The sequence below is a fragment of the Mizuhopecten yessoensis genome, unplaced genomic scaffold (assembly GCF_002113885.1).
Source record: "Mizuhopecten yessoensis strain PY_sf001 unplaced genomic scaffold, ASM211388v2 scaffold8361, whole genome shotgun sequence".
Taxonomy (NCBI): domain Eukaryota; kingdom Metazoa; phylum Mollusca; class Bivalvia; order Pectinida; family Pectinidae; genus Mizuhopecten; species Mizuhopecten yessoensis.
Window position 1 is genome coordinate 150,450 of NW_018407509.1, and position 25,172 is coordinate 175,621.

General features: G+C 35.5%; 1 protein-coding gene across 2 annotated transcripts in view; it reads left to right on the plus strand.

The window, feature by feature from the left end:
- The window catches only part of LOC110455680 (guanylate cyclase 32E-like), a 109,318-nt gene that overhangs the window by 12,356 nt on the left and 71,790 nt on the right, over positions 1-25,172 (plus strand). The window contains exon 1 of one of the 2 annotated variants that reach the window (XM_021505955.1): positions 15,173-15,218. The exons of the other annotated variant lie outside the window; for it this stretch is intronic. The gene's annotated coding sequence lies outside the window, so the exon portion shown is untranslated. Of the gene's footprint in view, positions 1-15,172; positions 15,219-25,172 lie in introns of those variants that run through there. 2 annotated transcript variants of the gene reach the window in all.

Below are 25,172 nucleotides of genomic sequence, written 5' to 3' on the forward strand. Positions count from 1 at the left end.
CAAAGATATCATTTACGTTATATCTGCCATTAGGTTTTCCCAATTACGCAAGACCTTGGAATTCTTTGTTCGCATTTCCTAAGTATTTCCTTACCGTCATTTAACTGCTATTTAAGTGTCGTTTTCGGTGTAGGAACATCATGTATTAGTATATTGCTCACTTCATGCCAAAAAATATTTCAAAAAATAATTACAAAATAATAAAACCGAATTAATTCTAACTTCAAATAAACTTTATCATTATAACGATGTTGTTTACAGAAATCAAATCTTTTCAAGAATTGGACCATCTCCAAATCACATTTATAGTGGGTGTTATTGTTTTTTCCCAAGAAAGTTATGTACTGTATCGTGTTTTAGCTTTGCCGCATAAAACGGGTTCCGGTATCACCCATGTGTTTGCGAGCTGTTCTCTGAAGAATACCTTGTACTATCATTACAGGTGATTTTAATGCTACTTTTAGCGCAGTTTAGTGTATTTCCGTCTTTCTGAAGATGTTGTTCAACAATATTGCTACAAAATGTGGCCACATGCACTTTCTATTGACGCGGATGAGGACACATTTATTGAGATTTATTAATCTCAAGCTATTGCGATTGTAACTTAATTCTTTTATAGGTGTGCACGTGGTGTGCTCATGACCATGCATTTTTCACATGTTGCACGTGCATTTTACAAGCGCATGCACGATCAAAATCAAACAGACACAAGTCATGTCGATATATAGTGTAGCTTCACAACCAGATTGGATGTAAACAATTTTATTGTTCTGTTTTTGAGTTCGTAATATACGAAGTTAGTTCAAAGAGGGAAACTCGGTATGGTATGTGTAGGAGCAAATTATAAAAATATTTTTACCGTTGGGATTGTTTTATTGTTTGTTTCTCAAGAATTGCCTTGACCACTGGCTATCTGAATGAGTCCGTGCTACATTCGGACATCTGGAAAAAATCGTTAACTTTGGCGTAAGATGGTTAATAGTTAATATGTACTGGGCTACCGATATCACCTTGGAGATCAATCAAACGCGAAATAGACCTGCTTCCCCTAGACGGAGTAGCTCCGTGAAGGACAATCGGGCATAGCATGCATGTCAGTTGACTATGTACACGTAAATATCAATTAGCTGCGAAACCTTCCTCTTCGAAATTTAAGAGATGGTCTCTCCATACGCATAACAATTTTCTCTACACCCTCGGTTTTTTTTCATGAACTAATCGAATTACTGTACGCGCCACCTTGACCGTACCTGTGTTCTCGGGGCAATGTTTTGTTAAAAAAGCCACCAGAAATTGCGCAGCTGCGTAACGGTAAACCTGACGGGCTTATATCTTGGTATAGCTATTGGATGATGTTCATAACATAAGTACCACTGTATACCATCATGGCGATTGGTCAGCTTTTGATGTCTTGAACCAATCAAACAGCTGGACGTGAGTCTTCGAAATATATTACAGAGAAGCTATATTATGTTATATTCAGAGTGGAACTCTTATATTCGAAGATATGAAACGCAACAACTATATATAGAATCGGTTTCTGGTATACTATTCTAGTACTGGTTAACTGGTTGGCAATAGTTGGTATCCTTCTTCTTGTACTCCACTATCTCAGACACCCACTTCATAACACAAAAAGCTACATTACATCGTTACATGACGTGCTGCTATTATCATTTATCACATAATCGGCCTATTATCTAGTGAATTCGTCCGTTTAATATCGATTGTGACGTCATAATATGGACAAGCTCTCTACATTTTGGATTTAAAACCTGTCAAAATGTAAGTTTTCTGAGTTATGTGATAAAAAGTATCTTAAATTTGTTTTCATTTCATATGAGCTTTTATGAGACTCGTCTCGAAGTTTTAATTTTTGCTCGCGAAGGCTCGCAAAAATAAAAAATCCTAACACTCGTTTCATAAAATCTCATATGTAATGAAAACTCATTTAAGATCCTATATATAACGTTACTATTTAAAAGCAAATGACGCCAGTTCGGACTAGTGCGAAGTCGTATAAACTGTTTATTCTTTAGATTTTAGTCACATGCAACTTATATATTCTGTACTTGGTCACTATATGTAATTAAAATAGTATTTCGTTTGAATTTCTGTTGGCAAACTTTCTGTAACCATCTATTAACAAATTAAATATACCCGGTATCACAACATATAATGAAGAGGGTTTCATTCATTATAGCTGATTACAACTCTTTTGTTTATTTCCTAAACCTCATCAGTACCAGTGTACCGATGCTCCTTAAGCATGACGTTATTCTTGGTAAGTTTCATTTTGTGCAGTTAAGACTTATATCCGGTTTCACAGTTACTGACGTAACGAATGTGAACGTGTTTTCTTTTGGTTTGTAAGTGAAACGGTTCACCATTTGTTTATACAACCCGCGCTCATCATTATCTAAATACTGTTGAATAACTATATATTAAAGATTCGTCAAACTTGGGATAATTCAAAATCTCCTATCGGAGGGGAACTCTTAACATAACCCTTACAAAAACTTGAATGAATGAATGAATGAATGAATGTTCTAACAAACGTTGTTATGGTCCTATAACACACATTGCTATTGATGTCAAACTTACTAAAGCCTTATGTAAGTTTGTCAGCAATAGAAATGTGTGTTATAGGACCATAGCAATATCTGTTAAAATATTCATAATTTATCTTTACATTTTGATAGAGTAGTTACGCTTTGAACAGAAAATTAAGTCTTGACAACAATGAAATTAATGACGTCACAATGGATATATTACGTCACAATCTCATAACCACGTTTGCCTTCTCAATGCATTATTGCAATGGAAGGATGCAGAGCAAATGTAAATATCAATATATAAACGGTTGTATCGGAGCTTGTATTGTCTTGAAAGAAAGTTTGTTTGTGGTTTATTGTCCTCGTAACAGCCAGGGTCAGATGAGGACGGATTGAATGAAAGTATCTCTAACAATATTTGTATTTTATATGATAAAACAACAGATTATTTTTTTTGCTTTATGTTTTGATATCTGGAAAAACATAAGAATGTTAGAAAAATTGTATATGCGCGGGTATTCAGAAAAAGGGATAGAAAAATTCGTGAGCAATTTGACAGAGAACGGAAGCTAATGGCGTCTATTAGCTTTTAATGTCTCGTATCACCTTAGGGATGGTATATTCAAATACATGGCTACGCTCATAGTGAAGACGGACATACTTTTTAAGTGACGAGGACAGGTCGATGTTACCACAAATTTATTCCGTCACACAGGCCGTGCCACGCTCGTCCGGACACAACAGCCTTCCCAAACGACGCTATAACGATGTCACGTCATCGCGCCCTCCCTTATAGTTACCGTTTCCAGCCACGCGCAAGGCTACATGTCTTGGTATGGAAATCTACGGCTATTCTGTAGGAAAGCAATTAGCATTACATTCTGTTGCTGTCTGTTCGTGCGATATATAGGTTGTAAACAATTTGACCCACATTTTTTTTATTGGTGACGGAATGCTTAAAAGGCGACACGAAATCTTAAACTCAATCCAATTTCTATTTTTCTCTGTTTTTGGAGAGACTCGCCAAGCTTCAATGTTCGTGAATGTCACGTTTCGCTAATTCGTTTGGACACGTTGTCTATGGCAAATGTCGGCCAGTGAATGCGGCACGGCTTTAGATTGCCACCTGATCCTTGATTCTATTTGTGTAAGCCCGCCGCAGGTTATCCCAAGTGATGTTCCAATGTGACCGAGTTAAATCAGGCTAATTTCCTCACATTTCCGAGGATTTTGTTTATTTCAATTCTTTTCTGCAGCATCAGTTTGGGAGAAATTGGCACAAACGCCGGCTAAAGATCGATCGAGTTGCCAACTGCACAACTAGAATTATGGATAGAGCTGCCAAACTCTCCATTGGGGACTTTGTTTACACGTTTTAAAAATATATGAACATAGAAATAATATATTAGGGATTATTTTGTGTTAGTGAAATAAAAACAACGATTAGGATTTAAAAAAAAAAAGCATTGATGGAATAATTTTCATTTATGGACTTTTGTTCAGGTGAATATGAAGTTATATAGACACGAAAAAGATATATTAACCGAGACGAAGTCGAGGTTAACATAACTTTTCTGGTCCATACAACCACATATTTCACCAACATAAAAGTCCTTCATTGCTACAAGTATATTAAATATAAAAGTATGCTGTTTTTATAATTAAATATTTATTTCATATGGAAAAAAAAGAAGTAGAGAGCATGGGATGAGGATCCTTAATAATACAGTTTCCCGCGTAAATCACACTTTCCTTTTCTTCATTTTACGGTTCTCCGATGACAAATTTCCTTGTTCGCTCATTGATTTTTTGTTATTCTTACACACAATAACGGCGCTTTCGGTCGCGTTATATTTCAATTGACATTTGTCAGGCATATTCTCCGATAAGTTTCTAACATAACTTGTAGACCTAGCTTTAGAAGAAGCTATGAATCAAGAATTATTTGATAATAGAATTTCAGGACTACGATCAACCAAAATATTGATTCTGCCTTTAGTTTCACACATGTACTTCAATGAGCCGTGGATAAATAGTTTGAACTTGAAAGCGCCGACAACTTTTCCTTTATCAACTCCACGTCCATTTACGGATCACTGCATCAATGTAGCTTTTTAATCGAAAGTATACGGTTGTATCCATTTAGGAATTATTAAGAACTGTTCATAATTTTGCACATTTGTAGAGTTGTAGAGTTTTATCAGTTCCAGATCCCCCCNAGTCTCTATTTTGATACCTCGAGGGTCGAGATTGATACCCGAGGGTTAAGTTTGATACTCCGAGGATTAGTATTAATCGACTTCAAGGGGAGGATATATTGCGTGAACGTAAGGGTTGATTGTCCATGCTTTGCCAGTACAATTCCTTTCCACCTCCTCCAACCCCGACCCCACTTTAGGGCTGGTTTTACTGGTAGGGAATAGCCCGATCACTTACTTACTCTGGCTATTTTCTGCCATTGCTGACTTTCGTTGTTTTTTTCTTTACAATTCTGTGATATAAGTGACACTATGTTAATGTACCGATATAATCTAACTTGTTTTATATTTACTTGTCATAGTCGTTGCTGTCATATAAATGTAGATTTAATCAACTCTCTGGTATCTTACAAATGTTGTGTTTTATTCTATTGTATATAGTATTGTTTTCATCTCAGTTGTTCATCGTCCATATTGTGTATGTAATGAATGTATGTATATATTTTGTGTTTTACAGGGACACATTGTAAACTAGACAAATGTCTAAATAAAAGAATTTATTTATTTGTTATTATTATTATAGTCAAAGTTTACGGTCGCCATCATGCACTGATAGGTTAAATGTGTTATTTTTTTGTGTGAAATGAAGGTCGATGTTTTTTTTTTTTTATTATTATGCTCATTAGAGTAACTTATGCTGATGTTGTCACTACCAATTCAACTTTTCAACTTTATTCTCTTTGCACAATACAATGTATAGAGAAACATATTTACAATATAATATATAGTAATTGTAGTGTTCGTAGTCGGTAGTACACAGTACTGTTTTATAATATGTACACATTTATATCGAGGAGGTCAAATACTGTTATTAATTATTCTAATAAAAGTACAAAGTTTCTTCAGTGTTTTTATATTAGTAGTATTCATCAATTCATTAAACTTAATTACATTTGGTCTCGTCCAAAAATATTTGTCTATGTATAAAATTCGAAACCCAGATAGTGACGGACACTCAAGCAAGTAATGGAATTCGTCACCAATTTGCTGACTGTTACAGTGTGGACATTTTCTTTCATTATACTCTATATTATGCCATCTGCCGGTTTCAACAATGAATTTGTGATTAGTAGTCTTAAATTTACAAAATGTAACTCTATCCTTATCACTTAAAATATCTAAGTAATTTTCAAAATGACAATTATTTTTAAAAATCCTATAACATGTAGCTTTTGATGAAGTGTGAACATCACTCTGCCATTTCTGTAAATACTGGTCGTACAATCTTTGTTTAATAACATGCTTTAGCCATGTGATATTACATTCTGAAGTATATTGGACATTCCATAGGTAACTCATACCACATTCATTTAAAATACGTTTAATAAAACTTATATATGGAACCGGTTTATCATCAACATTATGTTGATGGCAAAGAAATTTATACAATATAATATTAATTTTGTTTCCTTTAGAATGAGTCAATTGTGACCAATATGATATTATTCTTGTTTTTATTGTTATTTCAAGTGGACTAGTACCTAGTTCTCCATATACCATATAATTAGGGGTGCTACTTTTTAACCCTAGTAATAATTTACAGAACTTTAAATGTACACGTTCAATTACCTTAAGGTCAGAAAGACCCCAAACTTCACAACCATACAACAGTATGGGTTTTACAATCTTGTTAAATAAATCATATATACAATGAACTGATAAATTATGTAGTCTACCTTTCTTTATAACGTCATACATTGCTATAGTAGCCTTTTTAATATTGTATTTTTTCGTTTCATTGAATGAACCAGTTCGATTAAATGCCGTACCCAAATAGGTAAAATTGTCCACTAACTCGATCGCCTCATTATTAAATAAAAATACATTTCTATTGTTTTTGCGTCCTTTACTAAACACTATACATTTGGTTTTTCCTATATTAACCTTTAATTTCCACTGTTTACAGTATTCACTGAATACATTTAATTGTAGTTGCAAGTCAACTGGACAGTCCGAGAAAAGTAGTGTATCATCAGCATATAGTAAAATAAAAAGCTTTATGTATACATGTAGATTATTTTCTAATTTAGTACTAAGGTTTGTCAAACCCTGAACGTTATTTTGGACCATAAACTCTTCTAGATCGTTCAAGTACAGACTGAATAAAAAGGGAGATAGATTTTCTCCTTGTCTCAAACCATTTTCACATGGAAAATAACCAGAACATTCACCATTAAAAGATATATTTGACTTAATGCCTTGATACATGTTAAAAATAATTGTTAACATTTTCCCATTAATACCGCTCATTAACATCTTATTCCACAAGCCATTGCGCCATACTTTATCAAAGGCTTTTTCGAAGTCAAAAAATACACAGTATAATTTACTTTTCATCATCTGAGTCAAATTTATCAAAGAGTAAAGTACAAAAATGTTATCAATAGTTGAATAATTTTTACGAAACCCTGTCTGATTTTCACATATCAAGCTTACCTCCTCTGAGTATTTCTGTAGTCTTTCATTTAATATACTAGTGAACAACTTCCCTAAACAACTAACAATCGTAATTGGTCTATAATTTTTAGGTTCCATAGGTGAACCTTTATTTTTAAAAATAGGAACGATAGTACCGGTCAGCCATTTTGATGGGAATTTCCCACTATTGAAAATAATATTAAACACTTTGACATACCCGAGATATCAGTGAAAGGACATAACATTGGATTTGACCTAGATTTACATGGCGGGTGACGTCGATGAAGCAGACGACACTTATCCTTCCTGAACACCTGGGCCCATATTCATGAAACCGTTCTCGTGTTGAAATCCAGATTCTGTACTCAATCCAAATATCTTGGGTCAATGAAAAATTAATAAAATAAATAATTTTGTCAATGCTTTGTAAGATATTTGGGGAAACTATAAGCCGGATACTGTTTTCGATGTTAAGACTTCACTTTTTGACCATATTACATGATTTAAAGGGAGGTACAAGAAAGTTGGCTTGAGCACAGAATTCGTGCCTGAGCACGAGAACAGTTTCATGAATATAGGCCCTGGGCCCGTATTCACGAATTCGTTCTCATGCTCAAGCATAGGTTCTGTGCTCAAGCCTCCTTTTTAAAACTCGCTGAAAGCATGTGACGCAATCGAAATGTTAGTTTTAAACTTCTAAACGGTATTTTGCTTGAAGGCGCTCCGCAGAACCTGAGTTTGAGCATGAGAACGGTTTCATCAATTCGGGCACACGTCTTGTTCTCCTTGTACTCTGTCAAGGGTCTCTTAGTAAGTCATTCTTTCGTTCGATCTCTTGTTGTCCTTTATTCCCAAGTTAATATAGTATCTAGGAGGAACCAATGTCATTACTTCAGAGTTTTAAATTTTACACGATTATTTTACCACGGTGTTCTACGTCACCAGTACGTGTTTTGATGACGTCAAGAGTTCGGGATAAATTCCTCAGTGCCTTATTTAAGAATGACATTGTGATTTAATAGTAAATTACACAGATCACGTTAAAAATAAGTTCCACTAGTATATGACCGCCATTTTTATAAGCCCCCGTTACTACTAAAGTGACGGTTTCCGAATTTCAGGTATTGCGCCTCGGTATGCATACAAATGTATATGCTCTTTTCACGTCACGATTATCCATTTCAACCATTTTTAAAGAGTAAAACCTGCTCCGTGCAAAATCCCCACTTGTAGTTAAGGAAAAATCAAACTGTCGTAGGAACTTGTATCCGGTAAGTGCTATCGTGACTTAGGAAATGTCACGAGTTTACCACAAGACGCTTAAGGTTTCGGTGTAGACCTAATGCCTGTATACGTGCAATGAAACACACTGACTTAAAGTATCGAAATTTGCTTACTATATTATTACTATAATGGGCGGTATCATATCAATCATAAAACTATTATCAGTGCATCATTTTTCATGCTCAGCAAACTAAAGTGAAACAGTTTTTTCCCCCCTAAATGCCCCGGAAGGTTGCATAGCATTGTGAATATTTTAAAAATCCACAAGCTTTGGGAAGTAGTAGTATTTTTTTGTATATATCTTTTGACCTTATTTTCATAGCTTATCATTTCTTATCAAAATTGTTGACATGTTATACCATTATGGTTGGTTCTCATAGAATCTTAAGTCAATTTTCGGATACAGAGTTGTTTGATATGGATGAGGACTTATTTACTTTAACCCCTGCGGGTCAATGTTATAAGACTAGATTTAAGCAAGTATCGGCACATCGAATCCGAGTGTAGCAAGTGCTTACATAACTAGGTGACGTTCTTGAGAAAATCTTCATCATTAGTAATAGAACACGATTGTGTGGCGTCATCCTCTGTTGTATGCCCCTAGCCCTACTACAAATGTTGGGCGTAGCCCTTCCTACAATTGTAAGGTAGTTGATTTGTACGATTTCGTTCTTTCGGGGTTTTTTGCCAAGAAAAGACCAGATTCAGTATTCTTTTAATTCTCGATGTTTCGCCTTTTCCGAGGCGCATGCCAACCTACGGTAGCTGATTAAGGTAATTCGATGTTGTTTTTTTTTTTTTGCCTAAAAAAGACGAGACTAAGTGATTTTTGACTCTCGTTGTTTCGTCATTTCGGGGCGAAAAGACCAAAAGAACGAGAATTAAAGCCCCTGGAGCTGAATTTCAATTGATATACCGCCTGGAGGAGGGACACTAGTCTTTCTTTTGGTTATTTTCCAGTATGCTGATATCTATTTTAACAGCTGGGTAGACTAGAACATTAAGGTTGCTGCCAAACCTTTCCATCAGGAGTCTTACGCATTACATTCTTTATTTATAAACGCTTTCTCAAGATAACCACAGGCATGCGTTTCATTTTGTAATCAATCAAATGGCTTAGTGTTCTTGAAAGACGATTTTATTTCACCCAGACATATTATAGACATAAAATTCGCATTTTCAACATGCCAGCCGGAAATAATTTGTTGCATTGAAATTCGTTCATGTGTAGGCGGTAGGATACTACATTGTCGGTAGTTATGGTTTTAAATTTTAAAATCTGATATCTCCCTAAAGGTATAGTCGAATTCTATCAATGCCAAAAAAGTCTTAAACAAGCTCTTTATAAAAAACATATGACTGTTTTCCCTTTTCTTGAAAATTCATTATGACCATATGAACACTGAGGCGCTTAAATACACGTTGAGGTAGGAGTCTTGCATGCTTACCACACTGAGATAAAAAGCTTACTCACCAATAAGGCGAAATATTTGTCTATATAAATTAAGGATCCTAGTACCAAAACCTAAAAACCTAAGTACTCATTCGAACAATTTTATCCGGCATGACTATAGCTTTGATAACTAATTTCTTAAAAAGGATTTGTAAATACATATGTACCTTGAATTTTTTTGATGAAAAAATAATTGACATGAAATAAGCAAACATATTAAACAAAAATAGTGTTCTGAGAGTAAACACGCAAGTGCCCGTATTCATGAGACCGTTCTCGTGCTGAAAACTTTGTGCTCAAGCCTACTTTCTTGTTCCCGTTTAAAATTAATGAAAAATAACCCATTTTGTCAAGGATTTTGAAAAAATTTGAAGAGACTTAGTGCCGAATACTGTTTTCAATGTTGACATTTGACTTTTTGATCGTTTTACATAATTTAGGCGAGTTGCAAGATATTTGGTTTGAGCACGGAATCCTTGCTTGAGCATGAGAACGGTTTCATGAATACGAGTCCTGGATATGAACACTGGACCTCCAATTACTATAAACTGTCGATTTTATCAACTGCTTTACCTGGTCAACATTTGGTACCCTGGCCCAGTCGCGTTACAGTTTTACTCCAAATGAAATTTTAGGGCGGTTGACGTATCAAAGAGGCACAAGTACATGTACTGATATAAAATATAAAACAAATGCTTGTGAATAATATAAAAAACAGTTATTAATCGATAGGTTATGAAAAAAGGTGAGGGGTATGGAGGCCAGAAAGAGAGTGAGGTGCATGGAAGCCCTCCTACGCGAGGACACGATTGGTTAATTTGCAACACGCTGGTGAATAAATTTTTAAAAAAAAAAGGCACAAGTAGTCTTCTCTTTCTGTCTTGTCTGCAGTGGGACAGGGATCCTTAAGGAATATTTATAGTTTGGTTGACACCTCATCATTAAATATTCGATGCACATTTAAGGTGAATATTTCATTTGGATTTCATTAAATAACAATTCAAAACAAATCAAAAAACCAGTTTTTAGAACTCTACAACCAATGTTTGATTAATCTTCGAAAGAAAAATCAATTTGTCAAAATAGGAAAAAGAAACATTTACCCATAATTTTTTTCACAAAACGCCATCGAGTACCCGCGTTGTTTATTGAAGACACAATATGTAGGAATGAAATTGATCACACAAAAATATCTGGAAGATTGTCCTGCTGAGTATAGTGTGAAAAACGGGTCAAGTGATACTTTTAGTTGATTACTATGCAAAAAAGAACCATTTCTTCCATTAATTAATAACTCGACAACTTCATAAGGGAATCAATCGGTGACTGTAGTATCGTTTTATTCCAAAACCTCATTAGTGAAAAATTATATTATTCCAACAAGAGCAGAAATTGAAATCAGTTATTTTTTTTCAAGGATTTTTTTTTCAGGCTAGTTCTCAACATCATTTTCAAACTGATGATTGAAAATTGACGAGTCCCGTTGCAAATATTATCTCAAGATATGGGCGGGTCCAACAGGAAAAGTATGCTTGATTGATTTATGTTTAATTAACATCCTACTAACAACTAAGGTTATTTTAGGACGTGCCTTCATGCGTGCAATTTGTGCGTGCATGTGTGTGTAGGTGCTGGATGCAGGGTATGTTGGTGTATATGCCTTCTTGCGATAGCACTGATCTGATGCCGACTTTATACTGCTATCTCACTGAAATACCATGTCGACAGTACCCAGCACAGCATTCTGCCCGGTAACATTATACTGACAACGGGCGAACCAGTTGTTGCAATTACCCTAATGTTTTACATTAAGCAAGGAATAACAACTATTTACCATTTTAAAAGAATTTTGGGTGTCACGGCCTATGGACAGAACGCATAGCCTTCCTCACTTGGGGAAATGCTCAACACTGACTAAGTCCTAAAGGGAGGTATTGTCAAGCGAGACATTAGGATATAAAATGCTTGTTAGAAAGAAGGAAGATCTTATAAAAATCCAAGTTGTTGCAATGGGGCAAACGTATTAACTCCGGACTTAAATGGACATCAAGAGACATATTTTTTTAATGAAAGTATGTATTGTATGCACTTCCATTTATGTTACCTCCAGTTTGACAACTTGAATTGTTCGGAAAAGCCCTGCTAAAAATAGCGCCGATAACGTCACCTGACTAGGCAGTAAACGATACAGGTCGCAGTACAAAATTCTGGTATACACATACAAGGCACTGAATGGAACAGCTCCTCAGTACCTACAGGAACTTGTTACCCTGTATCAGCCGTCAAGATCACTGCGGTCGGAGTCAGAATCTGTGTTGTGTGTCCCAAAANCACAAGTGGTCAGAGCGAGATGAAACGGTTTCCAAGGGGGCCCCCAGAGAGGGGCCGTTAGGCAACTGCAACTTCTTACTGCACTATGAAACCAAGTAATATGATTTCTAAGTCCGTATTCAACCATATTGAAAAGTAATTATTCATCATCAGAAGTTAATGGCACACTTGCCAATATCCAGAATTTAAATTTATTTAGCTTTAAACATATTTGTTGCCAATAAAATTGCACAAGGGATGGGGCACACGTTTTTACAATTTATCACAGCCTTCTCCCGTCATACATTTACAATTAAATGTCAACAATGATAATAGGCATACACCTAAAGTATATATATAAAAATATTTATTGAATTTAGTACCTGAATGTGACCGGTACAGGTGGTACGGGGCTAAACACCTTCCCTCAACCAAGGGACAAACCTTTCTGTAAAAAGGAAAATTCACGACACGAATATCCCTTTTCAAATGTTTTCATAACGTGCATATATGCAATGACAAACTACACGCGTATAAAAAAGAGAAACGTTTGTATAAATTTGTATACTCTCTTTCCCACTTTCACTGTCTCCATACGCTAACACTTAGTAAGTCATATTAGCCATAACACACAATAAACTGTATGGCAATACCACTACGTGTACATGTAGAATATGTGTCAGATATGGAACGTGTTGAGATACTTGATAATTATATTTTTTCAATACTTTACATAGATTAAAGCATTCTTGTAAATGGGCCCTTTTTATGCTGAGACAACTTTTCTTTAATCATTTCTTTTTTGTCCGAAACAGAAGTCGTAGTTATCGGCAGCACGCGTCATTTTTACAACGTAAACAAATGTTTCCCCCTGTTTTCAATACGTATTCCGATTCTATCTGAAGTCAAAAATTAATTCTTTATAGAGAAAAGGTTGTTACATGATCATACATTCTAAGTTAACATCATATGAAAACATAAACTGTTGACAAAATTTCGATTTCAATTTTTTTTATGCGATCCTATTCACTAGAAGTAGGTTCTCCTTCCTCAGTTATTCATCCTGGTCCGTCATTGTGACATTTTTAATCTAGCTGCGATAACGTAGCTTTCTGACGAAGAGTGACTTTTTTTTTATATATTGTGTCGTAGCGCCAGAGGAGGCCGGGTATTCATATTAGTACTAATTTAAATATTGCATGTAAAAAAAAAAAAAAAAAAGTTTAATTCAGCAATATAATTAAATCATACCATTTCACTGAACCCGGTAATATTATAAAATATGTAAATCTACCGGTAATAGCACACGTATCTCATTTGACCCCGAGTACCGACAGAGGAGAGAACAGAATACGCCGTGGCCATCACAAGTTATCCCTTGGAGGGCCTCATGGCAAAATCAAACTAACCAGTCACTTATCCCTTCCTTTCACATAAACCACTGTATAATTATAGAAACACAAAGTAAACTCTCTCCGATACATGCCCATTAACATATTAAACTAAGTTCACCTGTGTTCAAACTCAGACAAAGATACTAGCGAGGTTAATAGTTTTAGATATTTATTCATAAGATTCCATTTCAGCTTAACCGGCTATCCGGAAGAATACATGCACCGTACTAACTACTAGGAAAGTTATTTTCTCCTTTGAATACTTCCCACCTGCAATAATGATTCCGTTATGTACTCCTTGCGCTATCTTTTGACCATTTGGCAATTTTTAGCTTCGTAGCTGACACGGTACAACACTTTTCTTTCGCTTACTTCAAACGGCCAGTCATTTTGTTTACAAAGAAATAGTGTGCCATGCGCATGCGCTAGTAGAGGTAAATCCCTGAACAAAATGTTGGTCAGACAGGTAGAAATACCGATGATTATCTTATATTTAATCATTTTTATGAATCTATTTCAGCCAAATCCGATCGTTATTTTCCATTAGGAGTCTCACTTGATATGTTTATGTAGTATTTGAAAAAAAGACACAAAAAAGTTACTTCACCGTGATGCCCCTTTAAATATTTGTGCCCCAAAAACTATTGGGAATACATAAGAGGCCATGTATTTTTCAGCCCCTTGAATCATAAGAGCTGTTTATTTTTCGACTCACCGGTCACTTCCCTGACCCGTTCAGATGTCCGTCGGCAAGGTTGATGTATCCAAACAACAACACTCAACATCGCCTATCTGATTACTTACATTTCAACAGCTAAGTAATATATATGTACCAATATTCCATGCGTTATCTACATAACTGGATGGAGAGCTATTTCAGATATGCCGGCGATGCAGCACCGTACGGTAATGGTCAGTGAACTGGTCAATCTTGGAGTGATTAACTCTCGGTAGTTATTAGATGGTCACGCAGTTAGAAATGCCGAGGGAAACCTACACCTTTACTTTTTTAATCTGACCCTCGCTTATACCACGAACTTAGATGTAATGTAAATTTCGTGATTATACCTGTTAAAGCCAACGCCATTTGGTTGTATAGCTAGACTTTAGGTGGACCTATTGCGTCTTCATAGAAGCGAATACAGGTGTAGTACATACATGTAGCACGTGTTTGCATTAAATCAATACCACCTGGCGGACCGGAAATACCCATGGGAAACGACTTACAGGTTATGGGAAGCTTTTCGGGTATATATTGCAATCCCCGTGTTGATATATATTGCTTTGGATCGAAGAGTTCTTGTGTTATACCGAGATAGAAGTAATGTAAACATGAGTTCCAACAATTCATGTCCTGTGTGACTGCATAGCCTGTAACTCTTATTGTAAATGTGTTATTGGTGTAGAACTACAGTGTACAAGTATAACTTCCGGTTCTGTTATTTACCCGTGATTGATTCCGGTTATGGATGACTATTTTCACTTCCGGTTATGAACTTGTGACAAGCCTCTGCGTGTTGCTTGCGATTTTATGTGGCTGGACTATGTAAGTAAAACTTCTGGTTGCATGTGTTTGTAATGTGCAACTTAAACTTCCGGTGTATGTGACTGGGTAGTGTGACCGAAACATCCGGTCGTGTGATGTTGTGCTGGGTGCCTGTAATTCGGGTTGTGTGTAGATGGACTCTGTGAGTAAAGCTTCCGTTTGTGTATGACTGGACGATCTTGAGAAATCTTCTTGTCGTATGTGACTGAATTTGTAAGTATAACTTCCGGTTGTGTGTGACTGGACTGTTTGACTCTAACATCCGGTTCTGTGAGGCTATAACTTACGATTGTGTGTAGCTGGATTGTATGACTTTAATTTCCGGTAGTGTGAGTATGTGCTGTGTAACTATAACTTCCGGTTGTGAGTAGCTGAACTGCGCAACTGTAACTTCAGTTTTTGTTGTGGATGTCCTGTATAACTCCATAACGTCCAGTTTTATGAGACTGTGTGGCTCGTTCTTGCGGTTGTGCAAAAAGCTTTAAGGCCGTGCTGTAAAATGTAACTTCCTGTTGTGTGTAGTTGAAACACATGACTATAACTTCCGTTTTTGTGTGGTTGCCCTATATAACTCCATAACTTACAGTGATATGAGACGGACATAAAAAGATGTGGAGGCATGACCATTGAGTAACGGCCAGGGTATATAAATCTGACATTGTCCAATTGATATTCACAGAATAACGGGAGGTGTTCTGATATATAGCATCAACTGATGTCGATAGTTGAATCACTCTTTTACAATTTTCATCCCTCACATGTTAACTTTAGCCAACTGCGTACGTACTTTTTAGACTGTACTTCCGATAAGTTTGGCACAATCAGAGTATTGGTGAGTATAACACATATTTAAGTTGTTTGTGGTGTGATATTTTGTTAACCAGTATATAACGTCTACATACTTAGAGTTTTAATCTATCATATCTAAAACTTACTGTTACATTTGGCGATACAAACTCTCAATAGCGTCAATATAAGGAAAAGTTAACACCATTTTTAACGTAAAAATGTACTTCTTATGTTAGTCGGTGCGGGAATCAATCCGCTGTTGTTTTTAAGTAATTAGATTCATTCAGTTATACGGGTCGAATCGTTCTGTAGCGTTACGTCTCTTGTGCGTTCGATTTATTTGTACTAGATGTCCATCCGCGCCTGAGGAATTGAGAACCAATATATTTGGGGTTTGGGCCGAATTGCTTTCCAACAGGGAAAGTGCAAACATAATTGGTAAATTCGTGTGTATCTGTATCAACAGGACGCGACAGTCCATTTATCTCGCATTCATACAACAATACATTCTTCATTAATTCAGATTGATATGTATATACACACACAGTGAGACTAATTCATGGCCTATGAATACTTAATTCTACCGCCCGTAATTGACGCCCATGTAGCCAGACCGATTTGTAGCCACAATTGACCTGTCTAGTGGCTTCTTCATCAGCTCCGGCCACGATGGACATCGGTCAAGTGGGATCAATTAACTGTCATGTATGATGTATGGTCATTCATTATGACCCCAATCGATAATGGAGACTTATGAATGTCATCAACAGCCGGTAATTATAACAGCAACAATGTAACGAGATGTATTGAAACATTGATACACAACTTACGAATGAAAATATTTTTTTTTGGCTCGCGACCTATCCGGGCCTCGAACTCACGATCACCCTACCAAATCGCCTAGTAGCCGAGAATTGTCCGCCGCCGCGCTGACCGATCGGCCTCCTCATTAAAGGTGTTTTTAAGTTGAACTAATCAACAGCCCGATATTCACCTCGAAAAAACCATAGTGACAAATCGTTTAATGATGATATCAGTACCTGGAGTGCAGTGTATAGTACATGTATATACATGGATACGACGTGAACCAATAATATTTATGTGGTCTCCAACTAATGCTTTTGACAGATCGCAACGCAGCTAGTTTTGCTTCTTGTAATTGCTAATCATAAACCAGTCTAAGGCTGCAACGAAATGAATACCTCATGATACGATACGTATCACGATACAATTATATATGCTTAAAAGATCAACTTCATAATGATTACGGTTCAGGATTTTATGGAGTTTTCTTATTGATTTCAATAGTATAAACTATCAAACTACATTTTTTATAGTACTTTTGGGTATGACTGGGAAGTGAACCACATCTTTATTGAAGGACTTAAAAAAATCCCACTTTATTAGAGTTTGATAAAAAATAATTGATAATGAAAGTACTGTTAGTTAGTGTCGCGATACAGGCAAACAAAACAATTTGATACGATATACAAGAAAGTATACCCGATACGATAAGACACAAGATATAGTTGCTGCCCTAGTTAACACATTGCAGTTTAGAAAGGCATCTCACATCTTTAACATTATATAAACTGACAGTGTCAGTGTACAAACATACACGAAGTAGCAGTTCTTACGACTTACACTTTATGGTAGTTTAAATAAACCGAGTTGTCAACAAAACCTCAGTTCGCACTCATACACCCGTTGTCAGTATAATGTGACCGGGCAGAGTGCTGTGCTTGGTTCGTTCGGCATGGCATTTCAGTGAGATAGCACTATAAAGTCGGCATCAGATCTGCGCTATCACATGGCAAGCACACCAACATATCCTGTCTCCTGTCTACACACACGCAAACACGCATACACTACACACACGGAGACACGTCCTTAAATGACCTTAGCTGTTAATAGGACGTTAAACAAAATTAAACCAAACCAAAGCAATCGAACTCATAATCAGTAAACCAGTGCAACATATGGACAAATGAAAGATTTACATGTAGCCCATAGGAAATACTAGGAGATTTAGACCATATGTTCATGAAGGACAAACGACTTTCTCTTCGACGACACCAACCGTGTGAATCTAGATCAAATTCAAGTAATGCAACGTCCTCAAATTAAAAACCGGTGTAATTTCAACAAGACACACTAATGGGCAAAATAAAAAAATCGACATTCATAATGCACTAGGAAATTTATTATACTTTTCAAAGGATAATGATATCGACGGCAAATCTTGCACAATAAGTTTAATCATCGATGAGAACTTAAACGGACATCGACGCCGAGAAAATAACGTCGTTAAATGACCGTAGTTGTGGATAGAACGTTAAACCCTATACAACAAACCAACCAACCAAGTTCAAGTTCAAATAATTCTGTATAACCTTGAGTCTTTCGACCCATCGGAACCAACCACCGCCGAGTAGATACGTTTGGTTGATATGATATAACAGTTATAGAGCAGCTGTTATTTTTTGGTACAATTCAATAGCTTTACAGAGTATGCCTCCATCGTTATAAATTGTACAAAACATTAATTATTCTTATTCACGATACAACACCGGACGACGTAGGGTGTTTTATCGCATCAAATATGTATATAATTCTAAGTTGACTTTAAAGAGAACAGCTTGATAGCGTTTAGGATAATGAAATAAAACGAACATACGGAGAAGTATTCGCGTTTATCTTCCAATTGAGATTTGATGGTGATGGCTTGAGCGATACAACGGTGTTATCGTGTAAATGTTAATTTGAAGGAGACTATATGTTAGGCGCTGAGCGGTCTCGGCGGCCAAAAACCTCTCTATCAAGCCGAGGGGCGACGCACAAGATAACCCTAGCAGTAACACTTGAACTCTAGTGCGTTCATTTACTGTACAATTTAACGTGTTTTATTAACTTTCGAGATTATTCGTAAAAGTTGCAAGTAATATTTACCGATTAGAAAAGACTTTAATCTTGCGTAAATATACAATGGTCTTGTAATTAACCTCTCAAAGGATATATTAATGATAACAGGGGGAATATATTTCGACGTAATTAAGAAAAACCGTTTTTTCTACGTGCCGAGGTTCCTTTGGTGTAAACCTTTTACAAAATATTTACAAAATAATGTAGTTTTTAGTATTGTGTTTCCATTTGTTTTAAAGCACATCAACATATCTAGTTATCGACGAAATTCCTTACGATTTACCATCTACAAACAAACAGCGGGGTCGCTGAGGTACAGCCGTTAACCTTTGATTATATTTTTGAATGTACCAAAATACCAATTGCGCAATAAGATGAATATACAATGTCCCTACTGTTTAATTGACCAAACAGTGATACCTTGAAGGGGGTAGAAAGTGAAAATACGTGAACTTCATTTAGAACGATTTGAAATGAATCAAGATGATAATACTAAATCCTCTCCGTTCTATGGCGTTGCTTCAATTTTGATATTTATGACGACAGATGGCCAAAAGTGTAGAAAGAGAAACGAAACATGTCGGTTATGTTTTATTATAATTATCATTATTAGCGTGGCCCCTTTTGAAATATGTTTGAGGTTGGATTTTACAATACTTGTAAACCCGTTCCTTCTGGTGTTTGGCTGCTGATATCTTCTTTGAGTTTTGCGCGTCGTTGTTATTGCGTTAACTTAGATAGAAAAAACCGCCAACTGTTTACAACAATGTTCTCTTTTGTTAATTGCAAGTTCTAATCATCATTTAAATTCACTGTTAGAAACTAATTACTTAAAACTTCTACAACTTCATAATCCTAATTGATATTTCCTGATAAATATAAAGTTGCTCTTTGAAACATCGATCGAGATTTCTAAGGCAAACATCTTTTTGTTTCATTTCCAGCTTTACATAATCTGGTATTGATCTTAAGTTTCCGTGTACTGCAGAACCTCTTCTATGATCATGCTGTATTATTCGACATTGTTTGTTGGAAATTGATAAACAGTGTTTTTGCATATGTTTTGGTAAGAAAGGAGAGGAATTTGTTTTCGTCTGTTTTGCTATCGAATGACATTGTTCAAAGCTCTGTTTTGCACTGTAGTATATAAACGTAAGTGGCCGAGAACACCCAAACGTCCATAGGGGCCGACCATTAATCAAAAGGTGTGCCCTACCTTGCCAGCACACTTTGGTTATAGAGACAGCTGAAAACACTTCACAGAATGGGTTTCTCTACTTGCTGAAAGCCTTCTTTCTACTTTCCAGAAATTAACTATTTCAAAGATACTTCACATCCTTTTGAAAGTGTTAATTGGCAAAGTTTGCGGATGGAATTGCTTACATTCTTGTAAAAAGACACAATACCTGGGTCGGCTTAGCCTGATCACGGGGCCCTGTGGTACTGTAGCCCTGTCGAGACTTTAGTCTGAAAAGAAAATCTGTAATAATCATTTACACCCAGTACATGGGCAGATCAATCGGCTTAAAATTAAAAGGGACGTCTTTGCATGTTTATAGTGGAAGCAGCTCACGGGGAAATTGATACGGGGAAGGCGGAACTATGTCTTACAGAATGCATCCACAAATTACCGTCTATCCTGAGGAAAATATCGAATAATTAATTAAAGAGGAATACATAGTCATTTCAGTACAATCTATTGATGTTTTCTCCTCCTAACTTTAAATTGTAAATAAGAAAAAAATACACTACAAAAGAATAAGCTGTGCTTGTTAGATTTACGGGTTGGCTATTTATATTGATATTGTTTTGTTGATATAGGAGTGGATATGGGTGTTGTATGCACGGGAAAAGTGCACTAACATTACCGAAATGTTGGTTACGTGATGGGTATAAGTTAAGTTATGGAACGGTCTTGAAATTGCGTCCGGTTATTCAGTATTATATATTGAAATCGAACAGTCGGGGTGAAGCGACGGGTACAGGTCACAGAGGCAACACATGGTAAGGATTTTGATTAAGGATTCCAGCACCGCTGCAGAAAACTTTTTCAAGTGATGGAAACTGTGTTTTTTCCATGACTATATAGCTTTGTTAAATCGTTTCTGCAAAGAAAAATATATACCTTGCGAGACTTTTATGATAAAAAACAAAGACTAAATAAACAAAATATAATCAAAGACACTGTTTTTATTGTAAAAATAACTAAACCAAAAATCACCGGGGCTAGACCGTGATTCGAACCCTGTACTTCAGATTGTTATACTATCGCTCTAACCGATGGTTGTACATGCACCATGCACATGGACAACAGAAGCGTCATGGTTCCACTGTGCTACAGTTATATGCAATCGGAAATTAAGGAAAGTTTACTGTATATAGGAAAAACCACAGTGTAGTGGGACAGGGATCCTTAAGAAAAGGAAGGTTCTTGAAAATAGAGCCACTATACCAGTATTCTTTCCGAACTGAAAAATCAAAATGACTTGACAGAAACAAATCACCATTGCAACACATGTTAGACGAAACAGCTGTCGACAGTGTCGCGATGACGCTTTCGAAGATAGATATATATATAGAATAAAAATATAAATCTTTCAGATCGTCCGCTATATCAGATATGATATATATACGGAGTCCATGCAGTTTTCCGTCACCGCCAACGGTAGTCCCAGTTATTCTGACGTTTTATCGACTTTTTTTATATCGGTCTGTCGTCGATTAACGTCAGAACTCCGGCCCTCTATAAAATGCAGGAAATAAGCGACCCGCGCCAGGGTCGCTCTTCAAACTGATATTTTAGAAACAAATCGTCACTTTCACACACATGTCGCACATGGATCGAAAAATATATTCTTTATGCACAAGATGATCATAAATAACATGCCTCAAACAACCAATACAATCACTAAAACATATTTTTCCAAACTTACTCTGTTTAACTTTACGTTTTTAGATAGCCCCGCCTTCTAATGCCACGTGACTAAAATCTCGACTGCCTACGTGATAACGTTCGGAAATACCTTCGGTAACGCGAGATCTCGTCAAGTCATGTGACATTGCTCATGCTCTAATTTCAATTAAAAACATGGGTTGGTATAGAAAACGTTGGAAATTACTGTTCGTAATTATCTTTGAAACATGTTATTGATACCACCTAGTGCATAAAGAATAAATCTTTCGATCCATGTGCGACATGTGTGTGAAAGTGACGATTTGTTTCTAAAATATCAGTTTGAAGAGCGACCCAGGCGCGGGTCGCTTATTTCCCGCATATTAAACAGGGCCGGAGTTCTGACGTCAATCGACGACAGACCGATAAAAAAGTTGATAAAACGTCAGAATAATTCGGACTACGCCAACGGGTACTTAACCACTACAATATTATTTAAGTCAGCTGATACAGTGTATCGTGTCATGTTTTAGCTCTTGAAGTGTTAAAGTATCGATTATGTCTACATGGACAACATTCAAACAAGTTCCATTATCTTTACTTAAACATAAAGAAAAAATGAATAAGTTTACATTTTCATAGATGTTAAAATTAAAACCAAATCAAACATAATTCCCGATTTACAAGATGAAAGTTGTCCACTGTCGCTTAACAAAAACGTGATAAATATTTTTCAATAAGGTTTAAAATTCATTGGAGAATTCTATTAATCGTTTCGTGAAGCTATATAGGCTTTGTATCGCTATTTCCTGTTTCTAGACGACAACTGTACCTATATGGGTGCTGTCACACGAGACAAAGGAAAGCGTCGGGAAAAAAGCAACAGACAGAAAAAAACACGTGAACTCGTCTAGGAGCTCCACACATTACAGACTTTATAGTCACATTTACAAAGGCCACATCAGACCCAGTCTTTTAGTATTTCATGCCCGACATAAAATGTGTTTTACGGCGAATGGGTACGTATGATAAGTGGCTTTTGCCATTTTGATAATTCCTCCTTTTAGTCATTTTGTCGCGAAATGATGACAGTTGTCCTCTTTTATTTCTTAAAAATGACACCGAAAAGACAATAATTATCGTCATTTCAATTCCCTGCCAAATAACGTTGAGATGAAAATATACAAATGGTACAAACCATCTTCCATAGTATTGAAAGCATATCATCAAAGAATGCTACGCACTTCTTCAACGATAAGGTAAACGCATTATAGGTGGCAATGCAAGATTTTGATAGATTCCAAGATACTGCTAATCATTCCTTTTTCGCGATTTTTTTATTTTTATTTTTTTATTTTCGAACATTTTTTGTTATAGTAGACGATATAATCACGAATATTTATTCACTCACAGTGAAACAATTGTCGCTATTCCTTTCACGAGTGCAAAATCTTAATGTATCTTTAGAAAAACAATCGCGAAATTAAGTTGTTTGATTCTTTTTGAGGGCTGTCAATCCGCGAAGTTGGACGTAACATTAAGTATAGCTGATTTTTTTCCGTTATGGTTTACTAGCAATACAAATTTAGAAAGATATTATCTGTCATAAGAAATATTGTGAACTTATGAAGTAATGAAGTTTTTTTTATTGGCAATTGCATGGGCAATTTTGATGAATTTCTATTTATGTTTCGGAACATGTTACGCATGAATTTTCATTATTTGTTCCACTGATTGGTCTTAAATGGACGCAATGATCATATTGCGTCTTTGCGTATTGCAGAGTTATCTTCTCGTGGGAGCAGGTAATGATTGTTACGTAACTTGTTTGTGAGAGTAACGTCATCAATTTTTGAGAAAACGACGTAATTTTCTCTCACAAACCAATGACGTAACAATCAATACCTGCTCCCAAGAGAAGATAACTCTGCAATACGCAAAGACGGAATAGCGCCGTACATATTATCTATATTATGATTTTCAGCATCAACAAATTTATTTTTATGTAAGGTCTGTCTTCGTTTGTGTTTACTTGAGGGTTGTTTTTGGCGACATGTTAGTGATTTTCCTTAAACACAGAACTCCAGTCGACGAAATCATGTCTTTATTTCTTGCAATAGACATAAATGTCTTTGTGTAACATATATTCACAATATTTGCAATATGGTAGTGGTACATGTACAAAATAAGGTCGTACAAGTTTACAACAGGCAGCCATAATACCATTTGTACTTAGTGAACACAATCTGTACTTAATGAACACAATCTGTACTTAATGAACACAATCTGTACATAGTCAATACAATCTATATATAGTCAATACAATCTATATATGGTCAATACAATCTATATATAGTCAATACAATCTATACATAATAAATTCAATTTTTACATAGTCAATACAATCTGTACATAGTCAATACAATCTGTACATAGTCAATACAATCTATATATAGTCAATACAATCTGTACATAGTAAACACAATCTGTACATAGTCAATACAATCTATACATAATAAATTCAATTTTTACATAGTCAATACAATCTATATATAGTCAATACAATCTGTACATAGTTAACACAATCTATATATAGTAAACACAATCTGTACATAGTAAACACAATCTGTACATAGTGAACACAATCTGTACATAGTAAACACAATCTGTACATAGTAAATACAATCTGTACATAGTATATACAATCTCTACATAGTAAACACAATCTGTACATAGTAAATACAATCTGTAATACAATCTGTACATAGTAAATACAATCTGTACATAGTCAATACAATCTGTACATAGTATATACAATCTGTACATTGTATATACAATCTGTACATAATATATACAATCTGTACATAGTCAATACAATCTCTACATAGTAAATACAATATGTACATAGTAAATACAATTTGTACATAGTAAACACAATCTGTACATAGTAAATACAATCTGTACATAGTAAATACAATCTGTACATTATAAATACAATCTGTACATTATAAATACAATCTGTACATAGTAAACACAATCTGAACATAGAAAATACAACCTGTACATAGTAAATACAATCTGTACATAGTAAATACAATTTGTACATAGGAAACACAATCTGTACATATTAAACACAATCTGTACAAAGTAAATACAATCTGTACATAGAAAATACAATCTGTACATTACAAATACAATCTGTACATAGTAAATACAATCTGTACATAGTCAATACAATATGTACATAGTGAATACAATTTGTACATAGTAAACACAATCTGTACATAGTAAACACAATCTGTACATAGTAAATACAATCTGTAAATAGTAAATACAATCTGTACATAGTA